The following is a 26,202-nucleotide window of genomic DNA, read 5'->3' as shown; positions in this document are numbered from 1 at the left end:
TTGTCGTTTCTGCTTGTCCTCTAGCTATTATTCGTTCATCTTCATCTCTGATGCAATAATCACCCTCCTGGATGATCCCTGGAAGCTGAGGATAAACATCCCTAAGCTCTACTTCCTTCTCATAAGGTGGGGGTGTTTTTGCTGAATCCGTATGTGAGAAAGGTGTACTAACTTCTGCCATTAGTTTTTCTGTCGCCTTCTCTTCCTTTAGCATTTTCTCTATACCTTTGTTTATCTTATCGCTGGAATCTTTTATCAGTTTTTGTTTGAGAATGAAGGGCAACTTTTGTTTCATTTGCCGGATAACCTAACAATACTTTAGTTAAAGAATTACTATTTTGTACTATACCAACCGGTGTAATCACCTTCATAGCCTTGCTGTCCTTTCTCCCCATTATAACAACCCTTTTATATTCCTTTATTGTGAATTATTTTATTTTAGACTATATAGCCTTTTTTTTTTATCAATCAATAAAAATATGAATATGAAAAAAATCAATTAAAATTTCTATTCAAAAACCATTTCTAATTAAAATAAAAAATCAATTAAAAAATCAATTAAAAATTATGAACAATTAAAATCAATTTTTTATTTCTATATCCTATCTTACCAATTTATCAATTAGTGGCTATCTTACCACAACCCATCAAATGCAAGTAGTCAACTTCAGACTACAATCCTAAAAACAAAGCCTCTAACCCTACCATTACTACACTACCCATAAACCCCCTTGCTTTATAAGCACCTAATTATCTTAATTTTACAGAATAATGTCAGTCCTTGATTCCCAACACAACTCCAATCAACCCAAGTGATGAACAGAGCCTCCCAAATGCAATTTTTAATGAATCAGTATTTGCCAAGCCTATGTGAAATTGTCATAACATCAAACATCCTGTAGGGGAAGATTTTGCAAACAGACCAGTACCAAAACCTTTTGACTGATCCTCTGTCGCGTCACGTGATGTGATGTATACGTCAGCACCCCCTCTCTTTCTCTCTCCATTGTTCCTCTCATATGACAAAAGAACAGAGACACAGAAAAAGATTTTAGTAGTTAATGCAATCACTGAGTTATTTCAACCATATTCAATATTCCCCCACTCACATTCGCTCTAAAACTTAACTCAGGACTAAATAGATCAATAACATTTTTATTTAATTTTAATTTATTTTAATCGTCTTTTAATTTAATTTATTATAATCCGTCAACATATATCTAATTTATCCATTCAATAGGTCACAAAACAAGTTTCATCTTTAACCAACAGCCGATGTAACAACTAGAAGATCTAATTCATTTTCAAATCTTTCCTCTTTGTTCCCTCGTCTGTGTTTCTCTGTCTCCCCCTGCAGCAAAGCCCAACAGAAATATGACACTTTACCCACAATCCCCTTTGTTGTAGTTTTAGTACCCACTGTGTTGTAGTTTAGTACCGTAAACCAACGTCTCATAATCTCGTGCAATAAACTCCAACTCCCACGTTTTGTAGTGTAGTGTCGTAAAATTAAACGCATGTGCAAATACATTCAACTATACGATTCCCAGACAATAGAACCTTAGCATTCCGCTACAGCTTCACTATTTTATACCTTATAATCAAACAATTACACATAACAGAGCTCACATTTGCGTAGAACTCTGAATTCTACACACACAAACAAATTTAAGAGGCATAATCCATCGCAATGGCCCTCCAAGGTCAAAAGTTAGCATGTAGCATGTAACATAATTAGCATTCAGCATTAGCCTTTAGCATTTAGCCTTTATGTACAATGTGGCATGACGCAATATAACCTGCATTGTGCCTAACTACCGTACATTTATCCCCTTCTAACTTTATGCTGCCGTGAGATATGGATATTATATGAGCGGTTACCCCAAGCAGATACCCCGTCGGCTACAAGATGAGAATAACTTACAATATAACCGTCCACCTCATAGTTCCCAGAACTAACCTGAAACACCGAATGCATAATCAGGATTTATGGCCCATCCTATGATGGCCCCCATGGGGTCTTATCAGATTCACAATGCCCTAATTGCATACGTATCTCTGCCTTTAATCATCTGCCTTTATTATATCTGCCTTCAATTGCTGTACAATTTTAGAATAATTATGACAGACCCTTAGTTCTCAGCAATAACGCCACACGAGGCACATTTCGGTCCTAATGGTACATCGCTCCAGTGTACACAACCAGCATCCAAACTAACAACCTCCCAAAGCTTGTGAGAAAAAACTCACCCTTTTCTGGCCATGACTTCAGAACGAGTTAGCTTGGCGGCTGAATGGAGCAAAGGAGAGATGCAGACCAGCCCCACGTTGGGCGCCATTTGTCGTATCGAGTAAATGCTGGCAATTATTGCTGATAAACAAAGGAGTCCGCTCATACTGAACCTTTGATCATAAGTTTATTCGTATCACAAGCTTTCAGCATGATTTACAGGCGTCATGAGACCCGGAGAGCAGTGTCCTCGAATTGTAATGGCTGCTCTGACTCCTACTTCGTCCAGCATATACTTATAAACAATGCAAAAAGATGGGTTGCTCCCTCTGCGGTCCAATCACCAGTCTCCCCTGGGGCGTCACCCCACAAACGGCTACTTTTGAACTAACATAAACAGTTCTTCAGTTCCACATGAAAAAACATTAACAAAGACATAATCCTAATACACTACAAACGCATGTGTAGTTCCCACCATAAAGCATGGAGGAGGAGGTGTTATGGTGTGGGGGTGCTTTGCTGGTGACACTGTCTGTGATTTATTTAGAATTCAAGGCACACTTAACCAGCATGGCTACCACAGCATTCTGCAGCGATACGCCATCCCATCTGGTTTGGGCTTAATGTCTTTCAACAGGACAATGACCCAACACACCTCCAGGCTGTGTAAGGGCTATTTTACCAAGAAGTGCTGCATCAGATGACCTGGCCTCCACAATCCCCTGACCTCAACCCAATTGAGATGGTTTGGGATGAGTCGGACGGCAGAGTGAAGGAATAGCAGCCAACAAGTGCTCAGCATATGTGGGAACTCCTTCAAGACTGTTGGAAAAGCATTCCAGGTGAAGCTGGTTGAGAGAATGCCAAGAGTGTACAAAGCTGTCATCAAGGCTACTTTCAAGAATCTAAAATCTATTTTGATTTGTTTAACACTTTTTTGGTTACTACATGATTCCATATGTGTAATTTCATAATTTTTATGTCTTCACTATTATTCTACAATGTAGAAAATAGTACAAATAAAGAAAACACACACACACTTTTTCACAAACGTAGTGCACCCAAAACAGAGAAAAATATCATTATTTTCTGCCCATGTTTTGGCCTCAGGCCAGGGGAGAGTAACCAGCTATGACATATCCAGGACGGTGAGGAGGAACCTTGCCGTCTCTGATATATGGACCAATGGGCAGCCCATGGACATCTCAGCAAGAACATACAATATAGGGACATGACAGAGACCACAATCAACTGGAGACATCAGGGAACTCTTAGGTTACTGCCGGCCTGCACCTGCTGGGTTAGAGACGTGAGACAGGAGAATATAATAACTTTAACATTTTTGAGTGCGGACATTCTACAAATGAATCTTTGGAGACAGGAGACCAATCATATCAAGGGTATGCACGATATGCCGTTGTCCATTCTATTAGCCTACACTCTCAATAATATGGGTCTGTACATGTGTGTTAACCATGGAGTGTTATGACCAGCTTGTGAATCATTAACCAGCATCTGAAAACACTACACAGTTTGAGTATTCACTAGCATTGTATTGATAAGACATGTCTCCGAGTGACTTCAGTGACGCAGACCAGGACAGAAGTGTTGGTGCTACTAAACCAGGTGGAACGTTGCAGACCAGGATGACCTCTGACATGCAACCCATCTAATGAGAAGAGAAGCACAGCTATAGCCCTGTGTCTCCATCTGTCACACTTCAATTACAGCTCTAATGACTACCTCCCTCACTCCACAGGGCACTGACTGCAACCTTCCTTCCTGTTTCTCTCCTCCATTCTCCCTTTCCCACTCAATTTGCAATTATACCTGATATATCTCAAAACAACATGGTCTGGACTCAGGATTTGAAATGGCAGAAGGACAATTCACTGACAACTTGGACAAACACCCTCTAAAGGCTACTGTTCATTGTAGGACTGCTATGCATATAATAGACGTGTGAATGTATGCTGACATGCACTACGTTTTAATAAGGCCCAACACTGACAGACTTTTCTATGTAACATTTAATGACTGAGTAACATGTATAAAAATGATTAATTTAACATTGTATACAAGTAGTGTGATAACTGATTGCTGACAGTGAATTAAGTACTAAAATCACAACTTTGCATAGCAAGAGATAATATTTGACATACTGGGTGTACTCACTCAAGTAGCTAACAGTAATTTGTGTGTTATTCTCTGGACATGTCTGGGTCCAGCCAGACGTACATCAGGATAATACACAATCTCATAGAAAAACACATACAGGACACAGATATTTAATCTCTCAAGTGTCAATTAACACAAGTGGATAATTGCGTTCATACAAGCCTTAAAAAATATCAAAATCTAAAATGCTACATAAAAAACAGATTGTTAAACCCTATTGGCTGTTTCACATCGTTCCCATCACATGTATTTTGTATTAAGTGTAGAAATAACAACTGAAACAAATTCAACAGGTTGTGCTCTCGCTGATTTGTAAAAATGTTCCTCTACAAGGAGACAACAAATATGACATACAAATAAATAACCTATTTACACTATTAGTAGACAGAGTACCTCTCCGGCGGTTAGCTTAGGAGACTTGTTGCTCTTTCAGAGCATCTTCTAGTGTCTGGACAGCCACCAAGGGGATACATGCTACCTCAAAGAACACTCTGAAATACAAGAGATTCTTAAATAAATACATGTTTTCTTCCTGGACATAGAATGCAACTAAAACACATACGTCTACATTGAGAACCCCTGGTTTTCCTTGTTCTAGTTTACATTTGACATTTTAGTCATTTAGCAGATGCTCTTATCCAGAGCACCTTACAATTAGTGCGTTCATCTTAAGATAGCGAGGTGAGACAGCAACATATAGGAAAGGGTATGTCTGTCACCTACAACAGAGCAAGGTGCCTTACTTATGGGAATACTTGGTAGTGACGGCTGTCAGCTTGTCATCAGTAGGACAGGCCAGCATGGAGCGCAGCATCTTCACCAGGGGGGGTTAGCTCCTTCACAGGGTAGCCAGTGTGGTACTCCAGGATGGGTGTCTGGGGTACATTTACATTTACATTTACGTCATTTAGCAGACGCTCTTATCCAGAGCGACTTACAAATTGGTGCATTCACCTTATAGCCAGTGGGATAACCACTTTACAATATGTTTATTTTTATTTGTTCTTTCTTTGGGGTGGGGTAAGGGGGGGGTAGAAGGATTACTTTATCCTATCCCAGGTATTCCTTAAAGAGGTGGGGTTTCAAGTGTCTCCGGAAGGTGGTGAGTGACTCCGCTGTCCTGGCGTCGTGAGGGAGCTTGTTCCACCATTGGGATGCCAGAGCAGCGAACAGTTTTGACTGGGCTGAGCGGGAACTGTGCTTCCGCAGAGGTAGGGGGGCCAGCAGGCCAGAGGTGGATGAACACAATGCCCTCGTTTGGGTGTAGGGACTGATCAGAGCCTGAAGGTACGGAGGTGCCGTTCCCCTCACAGCTCCGTAGGCAAGCACCATGGTCTTGTAGCAGATGCGAGCTTCAACTGGAAGCCAGTGGAGTGTGCGGAGTGTGCGGAGGAGCGGGGTGACGTGAGAGAACTTGGGAAGGTTGAACACCAGATGGGCTGCGGCATTCTGGATGAGTTGTAGGGGTTTAATGGCACAGGCAGGGAGCCCAGCCAACAGCGAGTTGCAGTAATCCAGACGGGAGATGACAAGTGCCTGGATTAGGACCTGTGCCGCTTCCTGTGTAAGGCAGGGTCGTACTCTCCGAATGTTGTAGAGCATGAACCTACAGGATCGGGTCACCGCCTTGATGTTAGCGGAGAACGACAGGGTGTTGTCCAGGGTCAAGCCAAGGCTCTTCGCACTCTGGGAAGAGGACACAACGGAATTGTCAACCGTGATGGCGAGATCATGAAACGGGCAGTCCTTCCCCGGGAGGAAGAGCAGCTCTGTCTTGCCGAGGTTCAGCTTGAGGTGGTGATCCGTCATCCACACTGATATGTCTGCCAGACATGCAGAGATGCGATTCGCCACCTGGTTATCAGAAGGGAGAAAGGAGAAGATTAGTTGTGTGTCGTCTGCGTAGCAATGATAGGAGAGGCCATGTGAGGATATGACAGAGCCAAGTGACTTGGTGTATAGCGAGAATAGGAGAGGGCCTAGAACTGAGCCCTGGGGGACACCAGTGGTGAGAGCATGGGTGCGGAGACAGATTTTCGCCACGCCACTTGGTAGGAGCGACCGGTCAGGTAGGACGCAATCCAAGAGTGAGCCGCGCCGGAGATGCCCAACTCGGAGAGGGTGGAGAGGAGGATCTGATGGTTCACAGTATCAAAGGCAGCAGACAGGTCTAGAAGGACAAGAGCAGAGGAGAGAGAGTTAGCTTTAGCAGTGCGGAGAGCCTCCGTGACACAGAGAAGAGCAGTCTCAGTTGAATGACCAGTCTTGAAACCTGACTGGTTTGGATCAAGAAGGTAATTCTGAGAGAGATAGCAAGAGAGTTGGCTAAAGACGGCATGCTCAAGAGTTTTGTAGAGAAAAGAAAGAAGGGATACTGGTCTGTAGTTGTTGACATCGGAGGGATCGAGTGTAGGTTTGTTGAGAAGGGGTGCAACTCTTGCTCTCTTGAAGACGGAAGGGACATAGCCAGCGGTCAAGGATGAGTTGATGATCGAGGTGAGGTAAGGGAGAAGGTCACCGGAGATGGTCTGGAGAAGAGAGGAGGGGATAGGGTCAAGCGGGCAGGTTGTTGGGCGGCCGGCCGTCACAAGTCGCAAGATTTCATCTGGAGAGAGAGGGGAGAAAGAAGTCAAAGCATATGGTAGGGCAGTATGAGCAGGACCAGCAGTGTAATTTGACTTAACAAACGAGGATCGGATGTCGTCAACCTTCTTTTCAAAATGGTTGACGAAGTCATCCACAGAGAGGGGGGATTCAGCAGGGAGGAGAAGGTGTCAAAGAGCTTCCTAGGGTTAGTGGCAGATGCTTGGAATTTAGAGTGGTAGAAAGTGGCTTTAGCAGCAGATACAGATGAAGAAAATGTAGAGAGGAGGGAGTGAAAAGATGCCAGGTCCGCAGGGAGTCTAGTTTTCCTCCATTTCCGCTCGGCTGCCCGGAGCCCTGTTCTGTGAGCTCGCAATGAGTCGTCAAGCCACGGAGCAGGAGGGGAGGACTGAGCCGGCCGGGAGGATAGGGGACATAGAGAGTCAAAGGATGCAGAAAGGGAGGAGAGGAGGGTTGAGGAGGCAGAATCAGGAGATTGGAGGGAGAAGGATTGAGCAGAGGGAAGAGATGATAGGATGGAAGAGGAGAGAGTAGCGGGAGAGAGAGAGCGAAGGTTGCGACGGCGCATTACCATCTGAGTAGGGGCAGAGTGAGTAGTGTTGGAGGAGAGCGAGAGAGAAAAGGATACAAAGTAGTGGTCGGAGACATGGAGGGGAGTTGCAGTGAGATTAGTAGAAGAACAGCATCTAGTAAAGATGAGGTCAAGCATATTGCCTGCCTTGTGAGTAGGGGGGGGCGGTGAGAGGGTGAGGTCAAAAGAGGAGAGGAGTGGAAAGAAGGAGGCAGAGAGAAATGAGTCAAAGGTAGACGTAGGGAGGTTGAAGTCACCCAGAACTGTGAAGGGTGAGCCATCCTCAGGAAAGGAACTTATCAAGGCGTCAAGCTCATTGATCAACTCTCCAAGGGAACCTGGAGGGCGATAAATGACATGGATGTTAAGCTAGAATGGGCTAGTGACTGTGACAGCATGGAATTCAAATGAGGAGATAGACAGATGGGTCAGGGGAAAAAGAGAGAATGTCCACTTGGGAGAGATGAGGATTCCTGTGCCACCACCCCGCTGACCAGATGCTCTCGGGGTATGCGAGAACACATGGTCAGATTAGGAGAGAGCAGTAGGAGTAGCAGTGTTTTCAGTGGTAATCCAGGTTTCCGTCAGCGCCAAGAAGTCGAGGGACTGGAGGGTAGCATAGGCTGAGATGAACTCTGCCTTGTTGGCCGCAGAACGGCAGTTCCAGAGGCTGCTGGAGACCTGGAACTCCACGTGGGTCGTGCGTGCAGGGACCACCAGGTTAGAGAGGCAGCAGCCACGCGGTGTGAGGTGTGGAGAGAACAGGGATAGACAGAGGCATAGTTGACAGGCTACAGAAAATGGCTACAATAACCCAAATATAACTCTCCCAACTTCCACCTCAGAAACTATAATTGTTGTAAACTACAGAGGTTCAATGTTTTCTAGGAATAGACTAACTTAGTTTATTCAATAGAAATGCGCGTTTAACTATACTGAACAAAAATATAAAAACGCAACAATTTCATTGATTTTACCAGGTTGCTGTTCATATGAGGAAATCAGTCAATTGAAACAATGTATTAGGGCCTATTCTATGGATTTCATATGACTGGGAATACAGATACGCGTTGGTTGGTCACAGATACCTATAGAAAAAAAAGGGCCTCAGGATCTCGTCACAGTATTTTAGTGCATTCAAATTGCCATCAATAAAATGCAATTGTGTTCGTTGTCCGTAGCTTATGCCTGCCCATACCATAACCCCACTGCCACCATGGGGCACTCTGTTCACAACGTTGACATCAGCAAACCGCTCGCCCACACGACACCATACAGGTGGTCTGCGATTGTGAGGCCGGTTGGATGGACATACTGCCAAATTCTCTAAAAACGACGTTGGAGGCGGCTTATGGTAGAGAAATGAACATTCAATTATCTGGCAACAGCTCTGGTGGGCATTCCTGCAGTCAGCATGCCAATTGCACGCTCCCTCAAAACTTGAGACATCTGTGGCATTGTATTGTGCGACAAAACTGCACATTTTAGTGGCCTTTTATTGTCCCCAGCACAAGGTGCACCTGTGTAATAATCATGCTGTTTAATCAACTTCTCGATATGCCACACCTGTCAGGTGGATAGATTATCTTGGCAAAGGAGAAATGCTCACTAACAAGGATGTAAACAAATTTGTGAACAAAATTTGAGAGAAAAAAGCTTTTTGTGCGTATGGAACATTTCTGGGATCTTTTATTTCAGCTCATGAAACATGGGCCTTTACAGGTTGCGTTTATATTTTTGTTCAGCATAGCTTGAATCCACAGAGATATCCAATGTATTTTCCATCTGCCATTCTTCCATTTAAACTATCATGTGTGTCTGTGCTGATCAGTCTTTACCGAGAACCCAAATTAAATGAGATATGGCAATCAGAATTAATGGGAGCCATGCAGTATGGGATTGGTGTTTACAAAGGAAGAGTTGGCGTGATTATAGCAGCTGATTGTACACTCACCCATCCTCCCAGGCCTTTAGTGATGAGGGCCAGGAGCAGACAGGCAGCAGCCAGGCGAGAGCCTCTCTCAGGAACCTGCTCCAGCTCCAGAAGGCTCAGCTCATACACATAGCGAGCCAACGTCAGAGTCTCCATACTGGGGAGAGGAGGGAGAATCAATCATGTGTCCATCTATTTACTAACACAGCATATCAACGAATACATCTCCTTTTTTTTTTAAATGGGAGACCTCTGAAGCGTGAAGTGTTTCAAAATACATTCCTGAGTACTGCCAAAGGACAAGGAAGGTCTCACCTTGGCATAGCGTCGGAGAAAGTGGTAAGGGACCGGAATGTGTATATCAAACTTCAGTGCCTGCAAGATGTTTATCTCCATGGCAATAATCTCTTCCTTTTGTAGGCGCAGATGTACATGAAATCATTGATACAAGGCGGAGTGCATTCCTAAGGGAGGACAACAATACTCAGTACTTACTAATGGAAGGATAATGTTTCACTTTAATAGCAATTCATGATTAGGTCAGAACTGTTAAGCTTCTAAGCAACATGAGGAAATATTCTGGTGTTCAGGTCTCTGACCAGTCCCGTACCCCTCAGGGCCTCACCTCGAACTTGGACGTGATGAGCATGGCTGTGGTGCCAATGAGCTGCAGGCTCTCCCTCATGACAACACTGCAGGCCAGGTAGTGGTCCATCAGCTTCACCGCCAGGTAAAGGCTCTTGTGGTTCAGCTCAAAGTTTTCCTGAAGGAGGAGCAGAGGTAGACGTTCAGATCTAGAATGTGTTAGGGCAGCTACAGTGAGGGAAAAAAGTATTTGATCCCCTGCTGATATTGTACGTTTGCCCACTGACAAAGAAATGATCAGTCTATAATTTTAATGGTAGGTTTATTTGAACAGTGAGAGACAGAATAACAACAAAAAAATCCAGAAAAACTTATGTCAAAAATGTTATAAATTGATTTGCATTTTAATGAGGGAAATAAGTATTTGACCCCTCTCAATCAGAAAGATTTCTGGCTCCCAGGTGTCTTTTATACAGCTAATGAGCTGAGATTAGGAGCACACTCTTAAAGGCAGTGTTCCTAATCTCAGCTTGTTACCTGTATAAAAGACACCTGTCCACAGAAGCAATCAATCAATCAGATTCCAAACTCTCCACCATGGCCAAGACCAAAGAGCTCTCCAAGGATGTCAGGGACAAGATTGTAGACCTACACAAGGCTGGAATGGGCTACAAGACCATTCGCCAAGCAGCTTGGTGAGAAGGTGACAACAGTTGGTGCGATTATTCGCAAATGGAAGAAACACAAAATAACTGTCAATCTCTCTTGGCCTGGGGCTCCATGCAAGATCTCACCATGTGGAGTTACAATGATCATGAGAACGGTAAGGAATCAGCCCATAACTACACGGGAGGATCTTGTCAATGATCTCAAGGCAGCTGGGACCATAGTCACCAAGAAAACAATTGGTAACACACTATGCCGTGAAGGACTGAAATCCTGCAGCGCCCGCAAGGTCCCCCTGCTCAAGAAAGCACATATACAGGCCCGTCTGAAGTTTGCCAATGAACATCTGAATGATTCAGAGGAGAACTGGGTGAAAGTGTTGTGGTCAGATGAGACCAAAATCAAGCTCTTTGGCATCAACTCAACTCGCCGTGTTTGGAGGAGGAGGAATGCTGCCTATGACCCCAAGAACACCATCCCCACCGTCAAACATGGAGGTGGAAACATTATGCTTTGGGGGTGTTTTTCTGCTAAGGGGACAGGACAACTTCACCGCATCAAAGGGATGATGGACGGGGCCTATGTACCGTCAAATCTTGGGTGAGAACCTCCTTCCCTCAGCCAGGGCATTGAAAATGGGTCGTAGATGGGTATTCCAGCATGACAATGACCCAAAACACACGGCCAAGGCAACAAAGGAGTGGCTCAAGAAGAAGCACATTAAGGTCCTGGAGTGGCCTAGCCAGTCTCCAGACCTTAATCCCATAGAAAATCTGTGGAGGGAGCTGAAGGTTCGAGTTGCCAAACGTCAGCCTCGAAACCTTAATGACTTGCAGAAGATCTGCAAAGAGGAGTGGGACAAAATCCCTCCTGAGATGTGTGCAAACCTGGTGGCCAACTACAAGAAACGTCTGACCTCTGTGATTGCCAACAAGGGTTTTGCCACCAAGTACTAAGTCATGTTTTGCAGAGGGGTCAAATACTTATTTCCCTCATTCAAGTGCAAATCAATTTATAACATTTTGACATGCGTTTTTCTGGACTTTGTTGTTGTTATTCTGTCTCTCACTGTTCAAATAAACCTACCATTAAAATTATAGACTGATCATGTCTTTGTCAGTGGGCAAACGTACAAAATCAGCAGGGGATCAAATGCTTTTTTCCCTCACTGTATAACCAAAACACATGTTGGTGTGATGATAATCAATCAGCCAACCAAACAAAGTTATCTGGAACCAAAACTAACCTGAAGTTCAACCATCCAGTCCACCAGAATCCCTCTCATGTCTTTGTTCAAGTCCGGCTGACTGTTCAAGTAATCCTTTAAAACAAACTTCTCCTGAAGAAAAATTATAACATTTCATTCAGAGGATGTATTATCATCCACCATATTAAAACGCCCCAAGACAACAACTTACCTCTCTCGCCCTCAGGTAGTCAAATATTTCCTTGGCATACTCTGCGCTCATGGAAACGTCACCATGGAGTTCCTTGTTAATGTCAAACTCGTCAGGCATCACCTGGGAATAGGACACAGGCAGAGGAGAATGACTGCCTTGTTGAACCCAGAGGGCTGATAGCATGGATGTGTGTCTGTCTCTCACCGGTCTCCCTGGGAATAGAGCGGTCTCCTCCTGTGGCCATACCACCAGGTCTTTCTCTGGGGATAGGCCCACCTCCAACTTCTTAGATTGCCCATTAGAGCACACAGCTTTAGGCCTACAAAAAAAAGAAAGAAAGGTTTTAGCTGTTTTGGGGAGAGAACATATACAAACACAAAATGATCTGATCTGATCTGATATACAGTGCATTCAGAAAGTATTCAGACCCCTAGACTTTTTCCACATTTTGTTACGTTACAGCTTATTCTAAAATGGATGAAATTATTCCCCCCCTCATCAATCTACACACAATACCCCATAATGACAAAGAAAAAACTGTTTATTTGAAATGTTTGCAGATTTACTAAAAATAAACAAGTACCTTATTTACATAAGTATTCAGACCCTTTGCTATGAGACTCGAAATTGAGCTCAGGTGCATCCTGTTTCCATTGATCATCCTTGAGATGTTTCTACAACTTGATTGGAGTCCACCTGTGGTAAATTCAATTGATTGGACATGATTTGGAAAGGCACACACCTATCTATATAAAAGGTCCCACAGTTGACAGTGCATGTCAGAGAAAAAACCAAGCTATGAGGTCGAAGGAATTGTCCGTAGAGCTCCGAGACAGGATTGTATTGAGGCACAGATCTGGGGAAGGGTACCAAAACATTTCTGCAGTATTGAAGGTCCCCAAGAACACAGTGACCTCTACCATTCTTAAAATGGAAGAAGTTTGGAACCACCAAGACTCTTCCTAGAGCTGGCTGCCCGGCCAAATTGAGCAACAAGAACCCGATGGTCACTCTGACAGAGCTCCAGAGTTCCTCTGTGGAGATGGGAGAATCTTCCAGAAGATCAACCATCTCTGCAGCACTCCACTAATCAGGCCTTTATGGTAAAGTGGCCAGACGGAAGCCACTCCTCAGTAAAAGGCACATGACAGTCCGCTTGGAGTTTGCCAAAAGGCACCTGAAGGACTCTCAGACAATGAGAAACAAGATTCTCTGGTCTGATGAAACCTAGATTTAACTCTTTGGCCTGAATGCCAAGCGTCACGTCTGGAGGAAACCTGGCACCATCCCTACGGGGAAGCATGGTGGTGGCAGCATCATGCTGTGGGGATGTTTTTCAGCGGCAGGGACTGAGAGACTAGTCAGGATCGAGGGAAAGATGAACGGAGCAAAAGTACAGAGAGCTCCTTGATGAAAACCTTCTCCAGAGCACTCAGGACCTCAGACTGGGGCGAGGGTTCACCTTCCAACAGGACAACGACCCTAAGCACACAGCCAAGACAACGCAGGAGTGGCTTCGGGACAACTCTCTGAATGTCCTCGAGTGGCCCAGCCAGAGCCCGGACTTGAACCCGATCGAACATCTCTGGAGAGACCTGAAAAGAGCTGTGCAGCGACGCTCCCCATCCAACCTGACAGAGCTTGAGAGGATCTGCAGAGAAGAATGGGAGAAACTCCCCAAATACAGGTGTGCCAAGCTTGTAGCATCATACCCAAGAAGACTCAAGGCTGTAATCGCTGCCAAATGTGCTTCAACAAAGTACTGAGTAAAGGGTCTGGATACTTATGTAAATGTGATATTTCCATTTTTATTTTGTGCAAAAATGTCTAAAAACCTATTTTTGCTTTGTCATCATTGAGTATTGTGTGTAGATTGAGAGGGAAAACGATGTTATCAATTTTAGAATAAAGCTGTAACGTAACAAAATGTGGAAAAAGTCAAGGGGTCTGAATGCACTGTAGCTACAGTAGTTTAGGCTGTTTTGAACTGAACAAATTAATGGACATCCTAGTTGATGGAAACATTACAAATGCTCATTAGTCAGATAATTATCCCATTAGAGTAGACTGATCTAATTCTAACCCTATCGGATAGACCTCCGGTCGTTTTCTGTGTGTTCTAACTAAAAGATATCCGAGCCACTTGCTCCACTCCACAATGAGAAACCGAAATGGGCATTTTGTGTCACCTTGTCAGTGACCGTGTCGAACCCATTCTATCCAATCTAGATCTTAAGCTTTCAGTGAGTGATGATCAGTGTGGTGAAGAAATGGCTCTGAGAAACATTACTCTTTCAGATTAGCTTCATTCTTGGCAGCTTCTTTGCTCCTAAGTGCCTTCTTGGCAGGCTTCTCAATCTTGGTCTGGTTGTTCATTTGGATCTTGGTAGCCTATTCAAAACGGGTAAATGAGAGAGACAACAGTAAATCTTTATGACCATTCAGATTGTTACATTTCCTCAGAAGACACATCTACATTTTAAAGGGGCAAATAGGGTACCAATCTAGCAGTAAATAGGGTACCAATCTAGCAGTAAATAGGGTACCAATCTAGCAGTAAATAGGGTACCAATCTAGCAGTGCTACACCATTCATTACACATACTGGCAACATTTATAGGATCAAAGCTGCTTAAAAATTACACAACAATAATTCAATATATACACACGGAGTGTACAAAACATTAGGAACACTTGCTCCTTCCATGACAGACTGACCAGGTGAAAGCTATGATCCCTTATTGATGTCACCTGTTAAATCCACTTCAAATCATTGTAGATGAAGGGGAGGAGACAGGTTAAATAAGGATTTTTAATCCTCGAGACAATTGAGACATGGATTGTGTATGTGTGCCATTCAGAGGGTGAATGGGTAAGACAAAAGATTTAAGTGCCTTTGAACGGGGTATGGTAATAGGTGCCAGGCACACCGGTTTGTGTCAAGAACTGCAAAGCTGCTGGGTTTTTCACACTCAACAGTTTCCCATGTGTATCAAGAATTGTCCACCGCTCAAAGGACATCCAGCCAACTTTACACAACTGTGGGAAGCATTGTAGTCAACATGGGCCAGCATCCCTGTGGAATGCTTTCAACATCTTGTAGAGTCCATGCCCCAACGAATTGAGGCTGTTCTGTGGGCAAAAGTGGGGGCAACTCAATATTAGGAAGGGTTGGGATCAAGACAAAAACAAACATCTATGGAAAAATGTCCCACTCTTGGCAATTTATTATTGTGATGCAGCGCTCAGTATTGACCAACACCCTCTTACAATGGCTTTGGGCCCCTTCCCAGAAATCAGCTATTTATTCAAAACTCTAATAATGGGATTATTCGATCATGCTAAACCACGGGGCACTGGTCTATTGCCCGTGACATGAACGGGCAAATACGGCGAGGGAGGAGCGCCCTTCTCAAATCGAACAGTAATCTGCAGTGCTGTTGTCAACAAGGCAGCATTGTGCATCGTCTAGACACATGCAACATATATTTTCAATAAAACATGTTTGAATTTTCAAACTAGTTGTTTTCATTGGGAAGGCAGATAAAGCATTCATCAAAAGCAATCACTTTTGCATGTGAAAACACAGAATTCTACGCATTACTCAAAGTGCTTAATTACGTCAAGCCTACCCAGGCCAGATTAATCTAATCCCCTCAATGATTCCGGAAACTGCTTTGAAACAGTGTCAGGTGTGCAGTGTTTGTACGTTATGACATTTCCAGTACATCCTCAACTGGTATAATGGAGATATTTTCTGAAATATTTATATAATATTGCTTGTCCAAGTATGAGTTACAAAATCGCTGTGGAATCTGTAGTTATAAATGCGATATTTTGAAATATGTAATATATATTTGAAAATGTCTCCTGTTGAAAGATTAATATTGCCAACAGTTTAACCACAGGTTATTTTCAGAATCAATTTACACATCCACAAGCACCACAGTTGAAAACCCTTGGTCAATGGTGATGTCAACGAAGGCAGATCTTTTCTTTACGCCACCCTGTGGAGAAGATGTGGACCTCTTATTGTGAACGCCTTCCTCCTGAGAAAGACAAAGACCGGGTCATTTTCTTCATTTTGCAGAGAACAAAAATAATTTAGCTAGACCTTGTTATAGCTAGCTAGCTACTACTCTTTGGCCTGATCAGGAAAACAGTGCATCATGTTCAATCATTGCAACACTCTTTTTCAAAAGGCAGGATTTCATCAGACAGCAGATGTGAGTTTGATAACATTAGCTTCTAGCTAGTTACCTGATTCTCCATCCCACCTATTGATCCTTTTCCATGAACTTTGATGGAAGAGGGGTTCTTTCCCTTTGAGAAAGACATCTCTCTGCTCCACCGGGATGGTAACGTTATACTGTGATGTTTGGTAGCTAATAGTCGTTTCTGTGGGAAAAGCCATGTCGTTAGCCTGTTTGCTGAAGTAGGTGGCACTAGCAAGGCATGGCTAGCTAGACGCTGGGGACAGCAGACTACCGTCTGACCCACTGGAATTGTGATATAAGTGAAATAATCTGTCTGTAAACAATTGTTGGGAAAATTACTTGTGTCATGCACAAAGTAGATGTCCTAACCGACTTGCCAAAAGTATAGTTTGTTAACAAGAAATGTGTGGAGTGGTTGAAAAACGAGTTTTAATGACTCCAACCTAAGTGTATGTAAACTTCTGATTTCAACTGTACATTTAGAATAAGAATACACGCTTTAACACATTTATGCCTTAGCATTCCATGCATCATGTAGCAGCCATACATTTTCACATATATTGCATCCTTTGCTACTACTGTTACAGTTGCTTTGTCTAAGCAGGTCCTGATATCCAAATCCTGACAGCATCCTTGAATCATAATATCCTAATCTATAATAATAATAATAATAATAATATGCCATTTAGCAGACGCTTTTATCCAAAGCGACTTACAGTCATGCGTGCATACATTTTTTTGTGTATGGGTGGTCCCGGGGATCGAACCCACTACCTTGGCGTTACAAGCGCCGTGCTCTACCAGCTGAGCTACAGAGGACCACAGCACCAGTTGTTCTGTAAACACCAGAGAGAATCTCACAACATCAGGAACCAACTGTGTCCTTGGTTCATAATCATGTGACTCATAGATGCTGCTGAAAGCAAGTGCAACACACTAAAATGGAAATGCAATAATCATGTGGAATTTCAAGTCATTAACCCCTGCTATGTTCCCCTGACATTAATGCAGCAACCTTGAATCACTTGGAGTTCTACCTAAGTTGCACCTTTCCAGACCCTTGTGTTTCATCTCTACCTCCTCCCTCTTCTTCATTTCTCTGTCTTCCTTCCTCACCCTCTGGATCTCCTCCTCCACCACATCTCTCTACCTTGATCCCGCCTTCTCCTTCCTCTCTACCTCCTTCATCCTCGTCTTCATTTCTTCCTTTGCGCTCTCGTCACCCTTCTCCAAAAGCTTCTCTCCCTCCTTTTGTATCTTCTCCAGCAGTTTATAGAGAACATTCAGTGTCTTCATGCATTTCTGCATCTACACTCTCCTTTACTCTCTCTAGCTCCCTCTCCATTTCTCTCCTCCAGCCCTCTCTCTCTCCATTTCTCTCCTCCAGCTCTCTCTCTCCATTTCTCTCCTCCAGCCCTCTCTCTCTCCATTTCTCTCCTCCAGCCCTCTCTCTCTCCATTTCTCTCCTCCAGCCCTCTCTCTCCATTTCTCTCCTCCAGCCCTCCCTATCCATTTCTCTCCTCCAGCCCTCTCTCTCTCTCTCCATTTCTCTCCTCCAGCCCTCCATCTCATTTCTCTCCTCCAGCCCTCTCTCTGTTCTTTCCTCCAGCCCTCTCTCTCCATTTCTCTCCTCCAGCCCTCCATCTCAATTTTTTCTCCTCCAACCCTCTCTCTCTCCATTTCTCTCCTCCAGCCCTCTCTCTCATTTCTTTCCTCAGCCCTCTCTCTCCATTTCCTTCCTCCAGCCCTCCCTCTCATTTCCCTTCTCCAGCCCTCTCTCTCCATTCAACTCTTCCAGCCCCCTCTCTCCATTTCCCTTCTCTAGCCCTCTCTCTCCATTTCTCTCCTCCAGCCCTCACTCTCCATTTCTCTCCTCCAGCCCTGCCTCTCCATTTCACTCCTCCAGCCCTCACTCTCCATTTCTCTCCTCCAGCCCTCTCTCTCCATTTTTCTCCTCCAGCCCCCTCTCTCCATTTCCCTCCTCCAGCCCTCTCTCTCAATTTCTTTCCTCCAGCCCTCTCTCTCCATTTCCCTCCTCCAGCCCTCTCTCTCCATTTCTTTCCTCCAGCCCTCTCTCTCCATTTCTTTCCTCCAGCACTCCTTCTCCATTTCCCTTCTCCAGCTCTCTCTCTCCATTTCTCTCCTCCAGCCCTCTCTCTCCATTTCTCTCCTCCAGCCCTCCCTCTCCATTTCCCTTCTCCAGCCCTCTCTCTCCATTTATTTATTCCAGCCCTCTCTCTCCATTTCTCTCCTCCAGCCCTCTCTCTCTCCATTTCTCTCTTCCAGCCATCCCTCTCAATTTCTATCCTCCAGCCCTCCCTCTCCATTTCTCTCCTCCAGCCCTCTCTCTCCATTTTTCTCTTACAGCCCTCTCTCTCCATTTTTCTCTTCCAGCCTTCTCTCTCCATTTCTCTCCTCCAGCCCTCTCTCTCCATTTTTTCTCCTCCAGCCCCCTCTCTCTCCATTTCAGTCCTCCAGCCCTCTCTCTCCATTTCCCTCCTCCACCCCTCCCTCTCCATTTCTGTCCTCCAGCCCTCTCTCTCCATTTCTTTCCTCCAGCACTCCCTCTCCATTTCTCTTTCCTCCAGCCCTCTCTCTCCATTTCTCTTCTCCAGCCCTCTCTCAATTTCTCTCCTCCAGCCCCCTCTCTCTCCATTTCTCTCCTCCAGACACCTCTCTCTCCATATGAGGAGCTGGCTGGGAGAGAAAAGACATCTAGTGAAATGTGATCTGCTCACCAGGGTTGCTGGCAGACGGCACCACCTGCTGTTGTCCACACTGAACCCCTACACTGCTCCAGGAGCACTGTACTGAGGCTGACTCGCTCCCTGTTGGGTGTGTTAGACACTGGGAAAGCATTAAAAAAAGACATCAACCAACTAGCAAATCAACCAACCAACCAATCAACCAACAAATCAACCAATCAACCAACAAATCGACCAATTAACCAACAAATCAACCAATCAACCAACAAGTCAACCAATTAGCTAACAAATCAACCAATCAATCAATCAACCAATAAGTAATCCAATCAAAAAGTCAATAGGTCAATCAATAAGGCAATCAACAAGTCAATAAACGATTCAACCCAACCAATCAGTCAGTCAATCAACCCAACCAATTAAAGATTAGACTACAGATTATTGATGAGAGCAAACTCAGAGCACAAGGATCATGTCTGTTGTCCTCTCTCTGGGTTTTCAGGTCGGTGGGGGGAAAAAGAGATTGGGAAAAAGGGAAAGAAATTAAATGTCATTTCCACCTGATGAGTTCAAGTATCTAGACTTGGGTGTCACTTGGGCCAACAGGTTGCTGATAGGTTTGCGTTTTTCTCTTCATCAAGTGTCCAGTGGAAGTGGCTGATGAAATCACATTATGATGCTCCAGAATGATGGCCCCAGAGTGCTGGTCACAGAGTGCTGGTCACAGAGTGCTGGCCCCAGAATGATGGCCCCAGAGTGCTGGTCACAGAGTGCTGGTCACTTAGTGCTGGTCACAGAGTGCTGGCCCCAGAATGATGGCCCCAGAGTGCTGGTCACAGAGTGCTGGCCCCAGAATGATGGCCCCAGAGTGCTGGCCACAGAACTAGAATGAGATTCTATTTCTACGGTTATGGTACTGTCACATTGCCTTGTACAACACCAGTAATTCACCCATGCTTTGCCAAATGTGTCATAACTTTACTTACATGATTTGTGAAGCGTTTATGTAGGCCTTATAAAGGGCTTATGAACCATATAAAGGGCTTATGAACCTTAACATCATGTTACCATCTCTGGTGATCAACACCCCAGCCAGCGGCAACATTATGTTGCTGTAATTGGGAGTTTCTGACAGTAGAGGGCACTCTGTGCATTTTAATCGTCATGCCATTGACTGCTTGAGACATGGAAGACCGCTTGAGACATTATATCCGGAACAAGTAGGCCTAAATCCCTGAAATCATTTAACACCAGGAATGTGTGTGTGTGTGTGTTAAATCTGCAGTCTGATGCACAGCTGCAAGGTCCATAAGGCCGCTGCATACACAAAATCCAGCTGTGTTGGAATGGACAGTGCCAAAGAAGGCACTGAGGACAAAAGGGGAATGCAGTGAAAATGCATATTATGTTGAAAGTCCCCACTCAACAGCCAGCACAAGTTTGAGTAGGCCTATGTGATGTCTAGGGGCACATAGCTCTGATTACACCCCCACATCTCAGCTGTGACCAGACCATTGGGTCCAGCTGCAGACCTCATCTCTCAGGCCCCTCATCACTCAGGCCCCTCTCTGTACTGCCACCTACTGAAGACATCTCTCAGGCCCCTCTCTATACTGCCACCCACTGGACACCTCATCTCTCAGGCCCCCTCTCATCTCTCATCTCTCATCTCTCAGGCCCCCTCTCATCTCTCATCTCTCAGGCCCCCTCTCATCTCTCATCTCTCATCTCTCTATACTGCCACCCACTGGACACCTCATCTCTCAGGCCCCCTCTCATCACTCAGGCCCCTCTCTATACTGCCTACTACTGAAGACCTCATCACTCAGGCCCCTCTCTATACTGCCTACTACTGAAGACCTCATCTCTCAGGCCCCCTCTCTATACTGCCACCCACTGGACACCTCATCTCTTAGGCCCCCTCTCATCTCTCAGGCCCCTCTCTATACTGCCACCTACTGAAGACCTCATCTCTCAGGCCCCTCTCTATACTGCCACCTACTGAAGACCTCATCACTCAGGCCCCTCTCTATACTGCCACCTACTGAAGACCTCATCACTCAGGCCCCCTCTCTATACTGCCACCTACTGAAGACCTCATCACTCAGGCCCCTCTCTATACTGCCTACTACTGAAGACCTCATCACTCAGGCCCCTCTCTATACTGCCTACTACTGAAGACCTCATCACTCAGGCCCCTCTCTATACTGCCTACTACTGAAGACCTCATCTCTCAGGCCCCTCATCACTCAGGCCCCTCTCTATACTGCCACCTACTGAAGACCTCATCACTCAGGCCCCTCTCTATACTGCCACCTACTGAAGACCTCATCACTCAGGCCCCTCTCTATACTGCCACCTACTGAAGACCTCATCACTCAGGCCCCTCTCTATACTGCCTACTACTGAAGACCTCATCACTCAGGCCCCTCTCTATACTGCCTACTACTGAAGACCTCATCTCTCAGGCCCCTCATCACTCAGGCCCCTCTCTGTACTGCCACCTACTGAAGACATCTCTCAGGCCCCTCTCTATACTGCCACCCACTGGACACCTCATCTCTCAGGCCCCCTCTCATCTCTCAGGCCCCTCTCTATACTGCCACCTACTGAAGACCTCATCACTCAGGCCCCTCTCTATACTGCCACCTACTGAAGACCTCATCACTCAGGCCCCTCTCTATACTGCCTACTACTGAAGACCTCATCTCTCAGGCCCCCTCTCTATACTGCCACCCACTGGACACCTCATCTCTTAGGCCCCCTCTCATCTCTCAGGCCCCTCTCTATACTGCCACCCACTGGACACCTCATTTCTCAGGCCCCCTCTCATCTCTCAGGCCCCTCTCTATACTGCCACCTACTGGAGACCTCATCTCTCAGGACCCTCTCATCTCTCAGGACTCTTTAATCTCTCAGGCCCCCTCTCTATACTGCCACCTACTGGAGACCTCATCTCTAAGACCCCTCATCTCTAAGACCCCTCATCTCTAAGACCTCTCATCTCTCAGGCCCCTCTCTATACTGGCACCTACTGGAGACCTCATCTCTAAGACCCCTCATCTCTAAGACCCCTCATCTCTAAGACCTCTCATCTCTCAGGCCCCTCTCTATACTGGCACCTACTGGAGACCTCATCTCTAAGACCCCTCATCTCTCAGGCCCCTCTCCCCCTCTCCAATGCCAGTGTAGTCCCGTGTAGCTCAGTTGGTAGAGCATGGCGCTTGCAACACCAGGGTTGTGGATTCGATTCCCACAGGGGACCAGTATGAAAATGTATGCACTCACTAACTGTAAGTCACGCTGGATAAGAGCGTCTGCTAAATGACTAAAATGTAAAAATGTAAACGTCACTTCCAGGCCTGGCACATGAGACGGAAGCGGAAGACTTCTTTCTGTTTAATATAAAAGAGGATAGCGTCCAAACAACAGACAATGCACTTTAGGTCAAAACTAAAACACAATAAACGTATGAATGGTACACAGTGTCCGTCGCCCCCTGCCTGCCGAGCACTGTTTTCCCGCAGTTCTGTTAATGTAGTGCGGCTAGGGAAGTAGCTAACTAGCTAGCTAGGACACCGGTACACAGTGAATGTATGAACTTACAATACCAATGTAAACAATTCAACTTTTTAAAGGCCCAGTGCAGCCAAAAACATGATTTTCCTGTGTTTTATATATATTTCCACACTATGAGGTTGGAATAATACTGTGAAATTAGGAAAATTATAATAATTCCCTTTTAGTGTAAGAGCTGTTTGAAAAGACTGCCTGAAATTTCAGCCTGTTTTGGTGGGATGGAGTTTTGGCCTGCCTGGTGACATCACCAGGCGGTAAATTAGTTAATAGACCAATAAGAAAGAGAGTTCGAAACCTCTCTGCCAATAACAGCTAGTTTTCAGTTTTCCCCTCCCCACTCAGTGTTTCGAACTCTCTATCTAACTTGTACTAAGAGATGGCTAGCTAACGTTAGCTAGTTATCTAGCTAACGTAATGTTAGCTGTGTTAGCTAGCTGCTTGGCTACAACTAGGATAACAGAAAGTGTGTATTGTAATGGCTTCAACCACCAACTGCCTGTGAGTCTCTCACACACACGCATACATTCACTTACAGTATGTACACGCACATACACATTGTACACACTTACATACAGCTCTTCTGCGTTCATTCTGCCCATTCATACAACCCCAGTCTACAGTATATAAACCCATTCTGCATTCCAACAACTCTTTCCTAACTCCACACTACCCTAAAGCTGATGACCTGCCAACTCAACCCCCCTCTCTGTCTGTGTTAATTGCTTCACTGCCGAGCCCGGTGTGTTCACCATGTTCGCAGAGCAGCTGAAAAAGTCCTACTTCAACATCCTAATCAAGCCAGAGAGGCTGGGGAAGTGAGTGGGATTTCAGTCTGACACTGACTGCACAACCCTATATACCGTCTCTGGCTGCTCTTTCTTTGCAACTCCAACCACCCATTTTCTTATGTGTATGTGTGTCTCTCTCTCTCTCTCTCTCTCTCTCTCTCTCTCTCTCTCTCTCTCTCTCTGTCCGTCTCCCCCCACCCTCTCTCTCTTCTTCAAATGTTTCAGCTAGGACCTGGGAGATGGCCTCACTCCATGGATGGACAGTCCTATTTTCAATAACACACTCCTGAGGCTGCTGTGGGAAACTGTTTTACCATGCAAGGGTCTACTGTTATGATTGTGAATGGAAATGTATCCTGTTATTGTGCTTAAGCGTGAGTCTGGGTCAGTGTGACCTATGTTGAATTAGTTGACAGGGAGAGAGGGCCTGTGTGCCTTCTCGGCTCTGCTTGTGTGAGTGTAAATCAAATCAAAGTTTATTGGTCTCATACACAGATTTGCAGATGTTATCGCAGGTGCAGTGAAATGCTTATGTTTCTAGCTCCAACAGTGCAGTAATATCTCAAATATATCAGAATGAGCAATATAAGAAAGAGCAATTTTAGAGTCTGGAATATACAGTATATATACTGTATATACACACAGTGCCTTCAGAATGTATTCATACCCCTTGACTTTTTCCACATTCTGTTGTGTTAACAGCCTAAATTCAAAATGGATTAAATAGATTATTTTTCTCACCCATCTAAGCACAATACCCCATAATGAAAAAGTGAAAACATGTTTTAAGAAATGTTAGCACATTTATTGAAAATGAAATACAGAAATATCTAATTTACATAAGTATTCACACCTCTGAGTCAATACTTTGTAGAAGCACCTTTGGCAGCGATTACAGCTTTCTGGGTAAGTCTTTAAGAACTCCACACCAGGATTGTGCAACATTTGCCCATTATTAGTTTCAAAATTCTTCAAGATCTGTCAAATTGGTTGTTGATCATTGCTGAATACAATTTTCAGTTCTTGCCATAGATTTTCAAGTAGATTTAAGTCAAAAATGTAACTCCACCACTCAGGAACATTCACTGTCTTCTTGGTAAGCAACTCCAGTGTAGATTTGGCCTTGTGTTTTAGGTTATTGTCCTGCTGAAAGGTGAATTCATCTCCCAGTGTCTGGTGGAAAGCAGTCTGAACCAGGTTTTCCTCTAGGCCAATGACACAAAATCTCAAATTCAGACTGTACACAACAAAATGTGGAAAAAGTAAAGGGGTGTGAATACTTTCTGAAGGCACTGAAGTTTGTGACTCTACACATCTGTTGGATGCATTTGCTGTTTGTTTTGGTTGTGTTTCAGATTTTTTTGTGCCTTATACAAATTAATGGTAAATAATGTATTGTGTCATTTTGGAGTCACTTTTATTGTAAATAAGAATAGAATATGTTTCTAAACACGTCTACATAAATGTGGATGCTATCATAATTATGGATAATCCAGAATTAATCGTGAAAAATGGTGAGTGAGAAAGTTAATGACACACAAATATCATACACCCCCAAGACATGCTAACCTCTCACCATTACAATAACGGGGGAGGATAGCATTTTTTGGAGGGCCTACCTACCATATCTATTATTTTATTTAAAAAAAAAAAAGCCATTAGCCATTACCTGGTATACAAGTCCTTGCCTCGTCAAAAACTTAAAATAACAAAGGTGAATGTACACTTGAATATGCGCATTAAGTGAATACACATTAATGCTGGATTTATTCAGAACATCAAGCTGGATTTATTCAGAACATCAAGCTGGATTTATTTAGAACGTCAAGCTGGATTGGACTCCGTGTCTACTTTCCGTTGAAACCCCAGACAACACCTTTTGCAACACCTAGGCCTACTTTTATGAATGTAAGATTTATTTTCTTGATTAATTGTAGACATATTCTAACACAGTGGCCTACTTATTCATTTGTAGGCCTACCCTGTTATTCAATGACCAGTGGCTGTTAAAATAACAGGTATTCCACAAAAACCAAGGTATGAATACTGTTGTGTGCATGTTTTGTTAATCTTCTGTATAATTACTATTTTGGGGATTCACAGACTTCACCTATTCGATCACCATGCACTGCAAAATCATTCTGGCTATGGATACGGAGAACATCAACACTAACATCAACACACCAGAGGATATACTCATTACACTTGGGGCTCTGCTGGGAGTTTACCTCATATTTAGATTTTTTTTTATTCTGCTTTGCCACTAAAATCATAATAAACATTAACAACTCAAATATTGTGTTATTGTTATGCATATTATTATTATAAATAATAATAATAATGGGGGGGTAGTTCAAAAATTTACCCCAAAAGGTTATTTGAGGAACCATTAAAAGGGGTTCTTAAAAGGGGTTCTTTGAAGAACCCTTTTAAAGGGTTCTTCGAATAACCTATAGGGGTTCCCCCACAGTTTCAGTTTGAAGAACCCCTAAAGGTTACTCCAGGAACCTTTTTAGAGTGTAGTAGAGCGCAGGCAGTGAGTTTGAGCTTGGAGAAGGGGCGCTCTCCACTTGCCACTGTCACGGGAATGTGAGGCGAACTCTCAGGACAAGAAAGGCATTGGGGAACAAGGAGGCAATTTGGTGTCTGGATATGTGCTCCAATGCGTCGATTGGTTTTACCTCACTGCCCAGTCTCCTGTTCATGATTTTTAGCTCATCGTATAACTATTTTTTGCTGATTTCCTTGGA

General features: G+C 44.4%; 1 pseudogene; it reads right to left on the bottom strand.

The window, feature by feature from the left end:
* Window positions 1–4,326: 4,326 nt before the first annotated feature.
* LOC121541387 lies at window positions 4,327–17,691 on the bottom strand (annotated as a pseudogene).
* Window positions 17,692–26,202: the final 8,511 nt, after the last annotated feature.

The sequence above is a fragment of the Coregonus clupeaformis genome, chromosome 27 (assembly GCF_020615455.1).
Source record: "Coregonus clupeaformis isolate EN_2021a chromosome 27, ASM2061545v1, whole genome shotgun sequence".
Taxonomy (NCBI): Eukaryota; Metazoa; Chordata; class Actinopteri; order Salmoniformes; family Salmonidae; genus Coregonus; species Coregonus clupeaformis.
This window is presented reverse-complemented; position numbering and strand designations above follow the sequence as displayed.